The sequence below is a fragment of the Vanessa atalanta genome, chromosome 26 (genome assembly GCF_905147765.1).
Source record: "Vanessa atalanta chromosome 26, ilVanAtal1.2, whole genome shotgun sequence".
Taxonomy (NCBI): domain Eukaryota; kingdom Metazoa; phylum Arthropoda; class Insecta; order Lepidoptera; family Nymphalidae; genus Vanessa; species Vanessa atalanta.
The window spans coordinates 7,444,289-7,460,818 of NC_061896.1; the positions used below are offsets into that span (position 1 = coordinate 7,444,289).

The 16,530-nt window shown below is 30.9% G+C and overlaps 2 non-coding genes across 2 annotated transcripts; both read right to left on the bottom strand.

The window, feature by feature from the left end:
- Positions 1-7,330: 7,330 nt before the first annotated feature.
- Positions 7,331-7,403, bottom strand: Trnak-uuu. The gene has a single exon. It is a non-coding gene; the product is annotated as a tRNA-Lys (tRNA).
- A 2,509-nt stretch (positions 7,404-9,912) lies between these two features.
- Positions 9,913-9,985, bottom strand: Trnak-uuu. The gene has a single exon. It is a non-coding gene; the product is annotated as a tRNA-Lys (tRNA).
- Positions 9,986-16,530: the final 6,545 nt, after the last annotated feature.

The following is a 16,530-nucleotide window of genomic DNA, read 5'->3' on the forward strand; positions in this document are numbered from 1 at the left end:
GATCAAAGAAGCCGACACACATATTAAGCCCACTGATCAATGGTATCGTTGGTGGTAGGTTCGATTTTGCTCCAATTTTTTCCTTACAATTCATAGTACGGAAATACAGTCATTTGAAATTAAATTAATACATTTTAATATTGAATATATTCATTAGTTTATTACTAGTAAAGACTAAAAGAATATATTTTATTAATTTTCGTAGCCAATTAAATTTTTCATAATTTGCCTGAAAATCAAATAACTATATAAAGAGACTAGCAGTAACTATATTTTTTAACAAATAATCTGCATTACAACTGTAAGTGCTGTAATATTTTTTTTTTTTGCTATAATGAAGCTACTCATCACAAAGGAAAGCCGCTATTTGTTTACCTTTAGCCGCCGGCACGTGCGCTCTTATGTTGCTATTCGACACAAGATGGCATTAATTGCCATTGTTGTCTCGGATTTTTATAATAATTGTTTAGATACTAGTTGCTTAGATTTTAGGATGTACTTGATAGATAATGCATCTAACAATTTTTATAATTATATAATAAATAATTTAAATCATTTCACAATTTTTCGTGTAACGACTGTCCCGCCAGCTATCGTAGTGGATAACAATTATTATTTCTGTTTTATTTTAATTATCAAAAGAGGGCGCAAATTATAGATTTAAAATTAAATTGTCCAATAAAAGTAATAAATAAATTTCAAAGCCTGAACATACAAATTACTTTGCTATGCATATTATTATAGAACCATAACATTTTTATGATTTGCGCTTCGTATACCAAAGACTAAAATATATATTTTTATTTATAATTAATTTAATACGTTATCTATGATCTTGTTGTAACTGCACATTTTGTCTTGTTAGAGAATTGTTAACCCTGTGTAGGCGGGTAACAAATAAAGTAACATAATTTTCCTAGTTCCTGGTTAATTATATCTGTATCTAGAAACATGTGTGGTATGCGACCAGGGCCATCCCCTTAAATCACTGTAATGTAAATTGTAATTCGAAGTTGTTCAAAAATATGTATACGGGCAGACATTGCGATTAGGTAGAAACAACTTTGATGACGAGTTGAATAGAAGAATTCAGCTAGGCAGCATTTGGGAAGTTACGACGAATGTAAATTAGCAAGTTGGTATTGTCATACATAGTATCAATGATGTTCTAGTAAAGTATCTTCTACCTATTGTACCTTCTGAATAATGAATTTGTTAGTCTATGATGGCAACGTGCGGCGATTGGTGGCCCGAATAATATTTGTTTACATTCACACGCAATTAAAAAATCTTGTTGTCTCTGTTATTCTTGTCGTTTTTATCAAGCTTTCCTTTTTACTTGTAGAGAAATGTAAAAAAATTACTATACCATTTGTGGTGAAATTTTGCTAACAATGATAATTCAATATAGGTACTACTCCCAAAAATATAATACGTTCATATTGATCGTTTTTAAGCTAGTTTGTTGTTTTCATTACCGTCTTTACCATAGGGCACATGGGGCACGTGCGCAGGGCTCCCATCCTGAGAGGGCCCCGAAGAACCAACAATTTACCAAATTAAGCCAAAAAATATCTAGCAAAATGGCCCCAAATTCATTGGTGTCCAAGAGCCCCAGTATAGTTTGAGACGGCTCTAGTTGTATTTAAAAAAAAAAGTGCATTCTAAAAGTATTCTAAAACAGTTCTCGTCGTATTGCCTCCACTGATGACAGGAAGGCTGGTTCATTTGTTACCTAGAGAATTGGAATTGCTATTCGACGGGGAAACGCTGCTTGTGTTCTTGCCACAATTCCACGCGGTCAATTTTTTTAATTCTTATTTGTATACAATTAACGCCTTAGTGTAATAAATCCTTATAAATAAAAAAAATATATACTTTATATGTATACGCCTATTGGAATTCCGTATTTAATAATAATTCAGTCATTATATACAGAAAACAAAACAAAACATGCCGAGCAATGCAAATGAACGGATAAGGCTGATTATTGGATATCTTGTAGGGAGACGTCAGAAAAGCTTAACTTGAAATTGTCAACCTCGATTTTCTATGTGCGTTCGCCGCCATCTTGAAAAAAGGATTGAATTTCGTTTTTTTACGCAATTTTATCTTATGGTGAGGAATTTTTTGTTGCCTCATTTAGGATCTACAATTTAGGTCCAATACCTTTTTAACCTACCTTTGTTTAACAATTAAAATTCAATAATTACATTCAGTGTAAATCTTTCACACGTAAAATGTTTTACGGAAGACATTATTCGGATTACGCATTACATCTAAAACTCGGTTCACACACAGATGGCAATCAGACTGATTTATTTGTGAAGATTAGTCAGTTTTAATGCGGTGCCTTTCAAATTAGGTAATAATGGCTTCATTTTAATGTGATTGTGATTACTGACTATTAACACATCTAGGCTGGATGCATTATCGAATTTATGATTATTGTTGATTGTGACTGATTACTTTAAAGTTTAAGTAAATATTACGCAGAACTGGATTAAGGGGTCATCCGGGCCATAAGCCTCTAAGATAATAAAGTTTTTTTTTTTCACTAAATCATCCATATACCAATACTAGGAAAATATAATACTTGAATTTTTCATAATAATTTATGACCTATAAATTGTTAAAATAATTTGATTATACATTAGTCTGAAAATATTTTTTAATTTATTTTGAGAATAATTAGTGGCCTCCACTCCTTGAGCGCTACAGGACCACTAGGAATGGATTTTTGAATTAGAAACTATTAAGCCCTTTCTGACATGTTTGTAACTATGGATTTGCGTAGAGAAATTGAATCACTTTGCATCTTCTATTGCACTTTTCACGATGAATTGTTTGGATTAATCCTGGCTGCTGAATTTCTGCTGGCAACGCACCAGCAATCCCCCAATTGCAGATTTCCATGGGCGGTGGTACTCACATTCAATCAGGTGAGCCTCCAGCTGGTTTCACAACCCAGGTGCCACCTATTTAAGAACAAAAGTGTCTATAGCCGATGTTTCCCTTCTCCCCCAAGCAAGAGATGAATTATATAATGATGAATAAACATAAATTAAGTAGATGAAAATTCAGTCAGCATCTGGGTTCAACCTGCAATCATCAGTTATGACTCACGTGTTCTATCCACTGGGCTATCTCGGCTCAGAAGTAAAAAAAAAGAAACCATAAATATTATATCTTTTAAAGGAACTATAAGACAAATAAACAAGAATGAAATCCAAGTCAAATTTAACACCGGTGAAACCGCGGTACGTAGTTAGTGTACTTATATTTCGTAAAGTTTATTTTTCTTGTTCTTCAATAATGTTTTGACAGTCTGAATATCAATCTCATGGCGTGGCTATGGTATTGGCGTCGAATGTAGAGCAAGGTCGTCATTATATGTGTATTGTGTCCGGCCATCTTTGTGTTTGCTACGATTCATAGGATATGGCGGGAAAACAAAAATCGAGATTATATAATTTGCGTACATAAACACACTCTTTTTATATTTTGTCAATTTTGTACATTAATATGTAATATGTTTGATAAAATTTATATTTTATTATATTGAAATCAATATTTTTTTAATTGGTGTGTTTTAATAATTTTAGGCTCAATAAAAATAAACCTTAGTATTTAAAATAAGTAAATAAAAAAAAACCACATAAATCATAATTTATTCGTCATGGTCGAATAAATTCCACTCGAATTATTCGAATAATCTGGTTCATCATTACCTTTACCTTAGAACTTTTCGAGGCAAAGTTGATACCTTGTACCATACTGTATTATAAATGTTTTGTTTATTGTTTTAATCCATATTTGACGATTTCTTTTACTAAGTGAAAGCAAGGTCGTATAATATTGATCTTGACTAGGATTAAAAATTTTAATACAATAGCTGGAAATTGTGTATGGTTTTGATTAAAAAAAACAATGAAAAGAAAAACATAAAAGGTCGTTGACATTTCCGATTCATTGTTCGGTACTAATTAAAGATAATGTGTTTTCTTTAATGTATCGAGAGATCTTGTGAAGGTTTTAGAGGTCTAAATTTATGTGTCATATATTTTTATTTGAGATTTTCATCAAATTTTGAATTAAATAATCAGAAATATTTTTAACCTTTGACCTAGGATAAAATGACATTTATTTTTCGAATCCGTATAATATGAGGCACTAATTAATTAAATAATAACATTGCTTATAATAAAATCAAGGATTTAAAAAAATCCTTTATGTGCTTAGAGATAAATATCGTTAAGAAATATACTTTTACGATTTTAAAATCCCCTTATAAAAAGGTATTAAAAATTGGGGCGTTTTATTAAATTTTCATTCAAGTAGAAGTTAAATATAGAAAAAGTAGACGTTTTACTAATTAAATGAGCATTTCTACCCATCGATATTATAATATTGGTAATCTATAAGATCATAAGATTTAAGTATTTAACAGGAATCTAATTTTTATTCCATTGTGTGTAATTTAGTTGATTTTGTTTCTTTTGAAATAGAATGCAATCCGACTTTTCCTTGCATAATTATGTAAAAGGAATTACGAAATTATCTCTCAAACGGCCTAAGTATGCGATATTTTATCTGTGCTCCAGTTGCTTTATTTGCAATCTGTTGTAACTATTCTGTTTTCGGTAATTATCTGTGGTAGCATCAGGGTAATACTTTATATGGTCCAATGATGGTCTTGCTGATGGACCGTACAATTTTGAACAAAAAAAAACAATTACTTATTTATGGTAGTATTTTTTTTAATATCGAATATACACTCAAGTGTGTGCGAACACGCAGATATATATTCATGGATTTATACGATTATCAGGCCCAGCAGGCTTTAACGGCTGGTGCTTTCGAGACATGGATTCATTCTCCTTCCTTCTTTATCTTCTTCCTAAGTTGATAGGATTAAAACCCAACATCCTTGGATCTATATTCTCTATTATATTAAAAGACCGATGAGTCATACTCAAACATAATATACTATAACTGCCTATCTATTTAGTATAGTATCTTTATAATTATATTGTATATTAAATTATATATTTTATACTCGGGCAGGAGAATGCCATCTTATATCACTACTTATTATAAAATAATGTCTTCCGGCCGGTCTGTCTGTCTGTATTAATACTATAACATCAAAAACTACTAGACGTACTTCAATACGATTTTCAACAATGGACGGATTGATTCATGAGATTTTTTGAAGAGGTGGCTTTTATAAAACTAATATTGTTGTCTGTATTATGATAAAAACTTTTTATGTACAACCTTATTTTATCCGTGCGATGCCGGGACTTGTAGCTAGTTAATCTTCATACGGAGACGTATTTAGAAGTCAGGATGTCCATGATTATATTCCAAATGTTTTTGAACAATTGTTTTCAACTCATAATTGTAAAGATAGAGAGAATAATTAACCTTTTATTTTGCTTTATTTGTTTTTAAGGTATACTCATGAGATTGTAATATATATAATGAAATCTTAGTATATAATTGTATTTAACTAACATAACTTTGTATTTTAATAATGTTGAAAAAGAGTATCTACTAAGTTTCTTACCGGTTATTCTCGGTAGAATCTACATTCCGAACCAATGGTAGCTTTATTTAATATGGTTTGTTAAATGATGATTCAAAATTGCTTATAAAACCTACTTGAAAACAGTATATTTTTGATTTTTATCTGATGGACGTTATTGAAACAATCCTTTAATTACTATGTTATTATGTAATCAATATTAAATGGTATTTAATTCGACCGAATAATCTAGAAAACTTTTATATATGATAAGGAGTTTCTGATTCCATATCTATTCCTTTGATAGCAAAGTTTCGAACATTTTATTTATTTATTTACTTTGTGTATAACGTATGTAATATCATATCCTTAAAGTCAAAGAAAGTCCTTACTGAAATCCGACTCTGTCTAAATAATAAAGTCATATACAGTCAACCGTTATTATGAAATGTTAATGGGAGGATTATATTAAGTATATAGTACAGTATGACACACAGTTCTCCTCTGACTCAATAAGAAAAGGTCATATTATTAAACGTGACTTAATAATAAACTCTAATATAGACTACGTAGATTATTTTTATAATTTATCGATTTTAATAAGGTTTTAATGATAACTTACAATACAATATTGGTCGTGGTTGTTACGACCTTCACGAAGATTAACGAATTTCGACTTATTATATTCTTTCGTAGGGCTGTTAAGTCTTCGATCTTTGAAGGTAGAGGACTTAAAAAAAAAAATCTTTATTCTATTATTATGTTTTATTTATAATATATTCTATATTGATACATAGATATAATGTAGATACCACCCACTCATCAGATCATCAGATATTCTACCGCCAATTAGCAATACTTATTATTGTTGTGTAACAGTTTGAAGGATGAGTGAGCCAGTGTAATTCAACAAGAGACATAATATCTTAGCTCCCAAGGTTTTATTTTTATTAGGGCAACCAACAGTAGATACAATATCACATCCAAAATGAAAAATAAATTACATTTCAAAATTATCTAGGCAAAAGTTCTACTACATACAGGTAGTCTCACCATGCAATATGCTTATTACACAAAAGGTAGGCTTTATTAAGGTTGATGGCGCATTGGCTATCTAAGGACTGTTTAATATTTTTTACCACTGACCACTTACCATCAGATGACCGGTTGGCCCATACGTCTACCTGTATTATATAAAAAAAACCAAATATTTTTTTTATTCGAAAATAAATAATAAAATAAAAAATATATATTTTTTATTCAGATAGACTTTGGACTCTCATTAGTTGTTTTTAAACGAATTAAAAAAATAGCTATAAAGTATAGAAAAGATATTTTTTTAAACATGGAACACAAATCGAATGATCAATACGTACGCTGCGCTTTGATACAGAATTTACAGATGACAACCCTAGTAAAATGATGTATTGGCTTTCTGCATTCTTTCGAAAAAAAGGTACACGTTTTAAATGATCTATTTTTTAATTACAGTCAATAAGAGAATACATTTGAAAATAATCTACATACTATTTAATTGTAAGTAGTCAAGTTAAAGAGTATTTTCGTTTAAGAATTTCGTAATTTATGGATCGAGTCAAAATATTTTAAGACGCTGTTCTGTAAACATTTATACGATACGACTCGCGCGCCACCTATTGTACGTTGATAGTTTAATGTCATATTATTTTTTTTATTGAAATTTGAGTTCAACAAAAACGTATTAATGATTTATATTTCAAATACCATTATTATCAAACTAATTATAACACGGAAAGTTTGTTATAAATATAAAAAATTGGCCGCCCGAACAGGGACTTGAACCCTGGACCCTTGGATTAAAAGTCCAATGCTCTACCGACTGAGCTATCCGGGCTTGTGTAATTTGATTACAAAAGTAGGTCAGTATATTTGAAGAAAATATAAATATATTATATAAATATTTATAAATGACGATTCCTATCGGTAATATTTGTTGAATATTAAAATTAATTACAGTTAATGTTAAAATAAAACAATAACAATTAATATTATTAATTGTATATAATGATACAAAAGCTGGGATCTATCATTCGTTGATTTCTAAAGAAGATGTACTAAATCATACAAGCTTAGTGGTTACCACTCATCAGATATTCTACCGCCAAACAACAGTACTCAGTATTGTTGTGTTCCGGTTTGAAGGGCGAGTGAGGCAGTGTAACTAAAGGCACAAGGCACATGACATCTTAGTTCTCAAAGTTGGTTTTTTGGTGAAGTCGATCTAGGGAATGGTTAATATTTCTTGCAGCGCCATTGTCTATGGGCGATGGTCACCACTTACCATCAGGTGGCCCATTTGTTCGCCCGCCTACGTAAATCATGAAAAAGCGACTATTAATAAAATAATAATACACTACCATAAGAAATTATGTATATTCTTATTGCTATCCGCTAAGAACATAGAGTATATTTATACAGACGGTTGAAAATAAACAAAGCACTTTTATTTAATAACTAGCGACCCGTCCCGACTTCTCACGGGTGCAATGCTGATACTAAATATAGTACAGAATGTCCTACAAAGTTCCCAGCTTTTTTTTCATTGGACAATACAAACCGCTATGTCCTTGCGTTTTAAATCTGTAATATCCTCGAAAATATTCTTTTAATTTATTCATACGATACTAACGTCACTCAAGTTCAAATTGACTTTTAAATATTATTACTGTAAAAAAAAAATCCCTTTATATCACTGCACGTGTCGACGAAGGTTATAATTAAATTCAAATATTAAACTGACAAGGACCGCATTTCTTGAAATACAATTAGGTAACTTCAAAATATCCGCACGATTCCCGCGCTTGGTAACAAACCGCCATTTTTTTTGGATGCCGCGCCCCACCGAGCGTCCACCAGTGTGCCCAGTTGATAAAAAAATCATTTACCCGGTAAAGCTACTTTAAATTTAGGATTATTATTAGAAAACCTTACATTACGAATCGTTTGTATATAGAAAAGTGTTGTTTTTAAACTTTTTCAGGCAATTTTTCTCTGCGTAAAAACCATCGTGCTTCAAAGAATATTCTAAAAAATGAATTATCGATATCGATTCAGCTGTTCTCGACATTTTCACTTAGCGACATATTCAGTCATTCATTTTTATATTATAGAGACAATATTTGTATTTATACTCTGTGCATTTGGTAATTCACATTTGACACACATTTGACAGATAAAATTAGTTAGTGCGGCAACGTGTTATATCGATTGTTGTATCTTTAATTGTTATGTTGTATCGACTATCGACTACGAGATTTTCTTATTCAGCAGGAGATTTATCCTGCCTGATTACTTAATATGACGTTTAATTAATAAAACTTAAAATTATTAAAAAATCACGAACTGTAAAGATTCCGTTGCGGTAATCCAAAAAAGCCGATTTAGTCCAGTCGATAGAACACGTTAATCTTAACGGACATAGATACATAAGTATAAAAAAGTCTGTATTTACCTGTATTCGGGATATTATCAAACTGTTATTTCACTTTTTATAGCAAAAAATCTAAGTTTGCATTGTTATTATGCACGGCCGCCCCGTTTGTATTGTAATAATTACAAAACTATATAATACGGATAATAACGAGGTGAAAGTTGCAAGGTTGGCCGTTAGATAAATTACCATGTTCATTATGGGATTTGTATAAATAGTAATACATGTAACTGTACGTAAGTCTGTGTGTGTTTTTGACCTTCGAACATGTGATTAATCAGGTCTTACTCCAGGGTGTGCGATAACTAGAGCGTTGCGGTTTAGCGTACCCTCGAAGATGGTCTTGTAACATTATAATTTGACCATTACCATAATTGGGGCCTAGATGGCCTAGTGGTTAGAACGCGTGCATCTTTACCAATGATTGCATTTTCAAACCTAGGCAAGCACGACTGAATTTTCATGGGCTTAATTTGTGTTTAATTTCGTGCAATGAACAAAAACATCGTGATGAAATGTATTTAATTTTAATTTTACACATGTGTCAATTCAATTCTGCTACATGCCACACCCACCAGCCGTCATTGGATCAGCGTGGGGGAATAAGCTTCAAACCTTCTCAAAGGCAGAAGAGGCCTTAAACCAGTTGTGGGTCATGAGATTTCTGCTTGCCCCGAGCGCTTTATGTCCTTAACACGTTTACTTATATCTCTTTTGAATCCAAACATTTTATAATTTTATTCTGGTAACATATATTAAATATTGAGAATTATCTTAACTTAATAGAATTGACGTTTCATGAAATAAAGTAAAGAAATGTAGAAGATTAATGCTTATGTTTAATCTTTCAAAATACATCAAAATGTGATTGGTTTCAAAGTGTTGTTTAATATAATAGTTATAAAATAATATTCGCCCGGACAGGGACTTGAACCCTGGACCCTTGGATTAAAAGTCCAATGCTCTACCGACTGAGCTATCCGGGCTTCTATATGACTTAATTAAAATTAGTTGTACAAGGCCACATGACATTAAAAATAAATATTTCTGCGTCTCGGGGCGCCCGACAGAAATGAAAACTTGAACTGTCCGAAAGGAAGCCAGACAGACTGGCCCCGTGACGCGTTACGTAACGAAATGGTTCACCCTCCCATAAGAAGTTATCACTTCAAAACCCCTTAGCTTTCAGTATTACTTTTCCAAGCTATCATTGGTAGGGCTTTGTGCAAGCACGTATGGGTAGGCACCAACCACTCAAACCACTTGCCATCGGGTGACCTATATGCTTGTCCGCTAACCTATGATATAAAAAAAATACAACACAAAATATTAGTTTATAATATTTATTGTTGAACTTGTTTCTAGTCATTACTTACAGCTGCCTTTTCAAACTCAATATGTTCGAAATGACCGGATATTAGTACGAAGGTTTGCATACATACATACGGCGTTACATACTATCAAATACATACATACCATGTAACAAATTATAACAGTCGTTATTATTATTTTATATTATACGCTGCTGTTGGAAGACATCGCTCTTTAATTGTTATGTCTCGAGTTCTCGTTTTTATATTGTTTTGGTCCAATGTGCCATACGTTAGTTACTTTTTTAAATGTATGTTTTACCTTAACTAGAAAAAGTATAAAAAGGTCATTAAACTCGAAGTTGTGTATCGTCATTTTAACCTTCAAAATATGTGTAGCGTCGAGATAGTGTTGAAAATATTATGTTCAATATAAATACATTTATTTTTCAAAAATATATTTCCCATAATTAAAATTATATTCTAAATTGCTGGAATAAAATAATTTTATAATATTAAAATCGTCATTTAATCTAAATCATTTCTTTTCAATTAGTAAATCTCTCATCAGGGTCAAGATTGGTCTTTATCCCGACCGATCCGGGCTTTCCCTCACCAAGAATAGGGAATAAACTTCTCTCGATCCCTCGTCTTGTCCCGCCTCTAGTGACCCATTGTCCATCTGCCTTTTTTGTATATTTTTTTGTAATGTAACTTCAACGGTTTACAGATTGTCCTCTTTACTTGTTTTACATAATGAGGATGATTTTTCCGCCTAATTTCATGACTTTAAATCTACTCAGAGGAGAATCAAAATATGTGACATAAACTGGGTATGAATGGCCGTATCTCTTGATTTCGTTCATTTAGAAGTTTGTTCAGACAGACGGAGTATATTAACAACTCGATATCTTCATAGGATTTTGATGAAATAATCTTGATAAACAAACTGACGGATTACGAAGTACAGAAACCTAAAGATCATGAAGAAATAGATATAGCAATGCAAACGTCAATCATACACGGTATCGTTGCTTCCTTTAAGAAGAGGGCTCGCTCATATTTCGCACGGATAATGAACATTGCAAATCAACGAGGAACCGCGTCAAGTATCCGTGGCACCACTCCACTCGGCAATAATTCGTAGAGTAATTATTTTAAGACATCTATCATGTAATATAGAGACACCATAATAGCGCTATGGTTAAAATTCTCACGAGAAAGTGCACATGGCGTTCGTGTTTGGTTTATAAAATAAGGATGATGTTTTCGTAATTTACATCCTAGGTCATCCTTTGGGTTAGATATTATCGAGTTTTATTACTTATTTCTTTGAAGTCCCCGCTATTATGACTGTTATAAAATTTATGGATACCTATGTTGGGATATGGGATTGTTTTACTAGCTTTCACGCTGTGGTTTTATCTGTGAGTTTTTCGCTCGATAAATTTTAATGTTTCACTAGTGACGATGTTTTTTTTTGAGTAGCGTATTTTATTAGTTTTAGTGGGATTCTGGATTCATCAGCGTTCTTGGTGGTATTTGTCTATCTTGTCCAGAATTAGTCATCTCTGTTATGCATCGTCATTTTGAGATTGTAATCCAGAATTTCCTTAGTGTTTGCCAGTTGCATTCACGAGTTTCTCCAGTTTAGATGTTGCATTGCCGTTCCATCGGATAATGAGAGGTAAAGTTGAGAGTGAATCTGTGTTTCTACATACACTTGTGCACTGATCTGGTCTGATCTGATTGTGTATAACCAATCTAATTAATAGTAAAATAAATTGCAATGTAAATTATCTTAAAAAATTGTATTTAAATATAATTTACGCAGAATCAAATCAGCTGGTAATTAGATAGGCAGAAAATGTAATATTAGACCTAAAATTAAAATCAAAAATCAAAATATACTTTATTCAAGTAGGTAAATATAACAATTAAGTGAAGCTACCACCGGTTCGGAATGCAGATTCTGAGAAACTGGCATGAAAATCAGTAGTGACTCTTTTTCAACATTTAAAAATACAAAGTTGTGTTAGTTAAATACAATTATATATGTATATAATACGTCCTGTCTGGAAGTCAACACGTATTAGCTCCATGCTGTTTAATCAACTATAATATACCTAATCTTGTATTGAATAACGCGCCTTCTTAATCAAGGTATTTTTATAAATGATTTGAATTTATAATAAGAAATGTAAATACATATGTATACATATTTTACTCATCGCAGGTTCAGACTGCAGACAGTACCAATGAATTTTCATGAACTCAATTTGAATTTATAATTTTCTCCCTCGTGTTCGGTGGTGGAGAAAAAAATACATGTGTTTAATTTAATTTTGCCTCATGTGTACTCGACCTACAGATGTATGGTTAAATTCCAGACACTCTCATTTCAGAGAAAAGAAGGTTCGGTAATAGGAAGTTTAGTTTTTTACTAATGGTTTTAAGCAACCAAATTGACTTTTTGTGTACATTTATACATCAGCTTCTGTGACATTTATAATAGATCATTACCTTTTTATAATAAGTTCCAAGCTCTGGGCAATATCTATTTAAAAAAAAAAACTTAAACAAGTCTAAAATAATGATCCTTTACATTCGTTTACAGATTAATTTTATTAATAGAATTTATATATGTAGTAGGAAGTATTAAAAAAACAAGAAATAATTTAAGTTTATGTATGTTTAACTTTATGTCGGATTCATGAACCGATTTTGATATTTTTTTTTATGTTGGATTCAAAATAGCTCAAAGGTACTATCTCAAGTACATTGATATTGAATATTGCAAAGTTTTTTTTTTAGTAACATTAAATAATTTAAGATACCTATGCCTATATATTATACCTATGATATAATAGTTATATGCCTATAATAGTTAGAACGCGTGCATCTTAACCGACGATTTCGGATTCACACCTAGATAGGCTCCAATGAATTTCCATGTGCTTAATTTGTGTTTATAATTAATCTCGTGCTCCGCGGTGAAAGAAAACATTGTGAGGACACTTGCACGTGGCATTAGATTATAGACCATAATACTTTTTTAAATGGACGTACCCATTAGAACACGATTGAGTTACAAAAACTCAATTACTAAAGCTTTTGTATTTAAAATTTATGTATCTGTCTGTATTTTTATATGGCCATTAAAATATTTGATAGATTAAATTTATTTCAAAACGTCGATCAATTTTATTTCATCAACATCAATCGTTTTTTTTTGCGTATACAACTTTTTTATTAGTAATATTTTGAATATTATTTAAAACACAATGACCAACTGTAAAGTGTCATCATACCAATAATAATAAAAAAATGATTGCAAGTAATTTTGCAATTTACATGAAAACTACTTACCTATAAGGCTAGGAGATGGATGGACGAGATTTAAGATTTAAAATATGTAACAAAGGCCCCCATCTCTATATAAAAACATTTTCCCGCGTAACTGTATCGCAGTACGTTGAACGAGAGCGTTGAACTATATCGCGTTCCTACAATTGTTTTAAAAAGTTATTGGATATCTATTTGTTTCTTTGTTTTTTTTTTATTTTTTAAAAAAAGGTTGGTTGGTTTTATTCAATATCTGTTGAATTTATTTGTGTTATTTTATCTGTTATGATTTAAGTGTTCTATTTATAAATGAATAGTATAATTTTATACATTCTTTCGCGTAAATAGTGTCACCGTGATAGTGGTTTAATTTATAGTTGGATTTTATTCAGATAAATTAAGACCTAAAACAGAATTTTATTAACAGACGTGTTCTTTTGAATTATTGCGTTAACTAAAAATGCTTATAATCTGTGCGGACTATAAATCATATGTTCTATCTGATATACTCCACATCAAAGATATTTTTATCAACATTAAGTGTACGTAACAAAAATCAATCAAAAGAATATTTATTGGCATTTAAATAAAAATAAAGTTGTAATATATTTATACAATTATTCCGTAAAATTAATTAAATGTCTCAATATTCTTAAAAAACCCTTCATAAGGGCTTTGTATGTAACACAATGTTTTTTTTTAAATTTATTTATAGCGGAAATGTAAAACAAGATAAAAACGAGTTTCCACAGACAATATAAAATAATAATATTATTAAGTATTTTAATAAAATAACTTAGTGCGGCTTTTTTTCAAAGTTAGTGTCTCATTACGACAAAAATATTTAAATATGGACGATACAAGCTTGTTAGTACTCAAACAATTATTCAGAATTGTAGTTGTTTACGTTTCATAATTAATGATCTTATCTTACTTTCTCCATGGGAAAAAACTACAGAATGTATTTCCTCCTAACAAACGTATAAATGTATATAAATATTTGTGTTTTCAAGTACAATTCGTTTTAAAAAGCCAGGGTGCGAATTATTTTTAAATGCAGATCGTTATGTTGATTGTATTTTTTTTTTAATTTAGTATTAGGAAGACAAACGCATTAAAATATAAATCTCATAAGTTTATAGATCGAGAATGGTTCCGTAGAGTGGACTGTGTAATTATGTAGGTCCCATGGCTCTTGGGAATGGGGAGGCTAGCGATGGGTACTAAGAAGTGAATGACTTCCCGATCAATAAGTCGTTAAGTTAATATCAAAATTGATATCGAATTGAAAAAAAATCTAGGAATTTATTTCTTTATTTTCGAACATAAGAAATAAAGACTAATATAATTTAACGTATTAGTAGGTTTTGCCAATGGCGTAAAAAATGCTGGCTAAATTTCTTAGTTGTAAATTAATATATTGTAGTAAGAATAAATTAGAAAAAAAAAAAACATTTAAGCGTCAGTAGCGCAATGGTTTACGGGCCGCCTAGCGATGTAAAAAGTCGCAGGATTGATTATTTTGGGCTATTTTCGTCCCCACTCCTAACAAAAGTGATAGTGATAAAAGGAGGGGTAAACAGAAATATTAGTAATTCCTTAATCATTTTGGCGCATTGCTAGTATTTAATATAAGTGTGCATAAAAATACAATTTGAATAGTAGATATAACATTTTTGTTACTGGATTTTTTTAAGTCTTGTTAAATCATTACGTATTAATCTTGTTTTTGAAAAATTTAGAACTTTAATGGACAAAAAAATAATCATAAAAAATCAATTACACAAATCATTACATAGTGTAAATATAAAACGTTATGTATGTACTTAAAACATTTTTTTGCTAACCGTACTTTTCAAGTGCAAATTGACAGTTCGAGGTCATTGACTTTCCTAATTTTATTTCAATCGTGTAATATATTATCTTTGTTTACTGGCATATTCATTTTAAAGTTATATGGATAAAATAATAAGTCTTTGAGTACGGAACCCCTTAGAGCGCACATTTGTTGAGGATAAAAATATTTGCTTGCCTTGCTCTAATTATTTAATTATTCATGTAAATATCATTATTAAAATCTTATAGTTTGCAGCTCTAATTCTTATTATGTCTGACAATATATATTAATATTATAAATACAAATATAAATACGAAAGTAACTCTGTCTGTTAAGCTTTCACGACCAAAACACTGATCCGAATTTGATGAGATTTGGTAGATGCTTGAACCTCAAGGAATAAAATAAAACAGATCTAGGAATTTTTATATAGGTCAGACATTAAATAACGAAATGTCTATCAAAATTCTAATAATATTACTAGATAAGAGTCGATTTAAAATAATTATGTATAATTTTTGTAATTCTAACACTTAGATTGGGATGCAGACTGAAAATAAAAACATACAGGCATAACCCTACAGTACAGACAATCTCGATTTAATTATTCAAGAAATTAAAAATAAATACACAATATTCGGGACTTGATTTTATGGAATCTGTTTGCACTTTACACTAATATAGTGTAGATATTATCGGAGTCATTTCATCTGCCATCTTTCTATTATCAAATCTTCGTGTTTCGTATACAATAGCGTATTTCTCAATTCGTCATAGTGTAGATTTCGCTCATAATGTTACAAATGAACCGAATCGCATCGAAACGTTTCAGCTGTTATCGGGGGTTACAGCACTATGACGTAAGTCGGACGTGACGTACTGTTACAGAAATATTGTATAATTGGACTAGGCCTCGCGGTGTTAATTGAAGTACCTACTTATGTTATTGCTAATTGATCCAGTATGAATGTTCTGAGCCGTGTTTATTGACTTATAATCTATTCCAATCATGAGAGAAGAATAACGATATAAACAACAT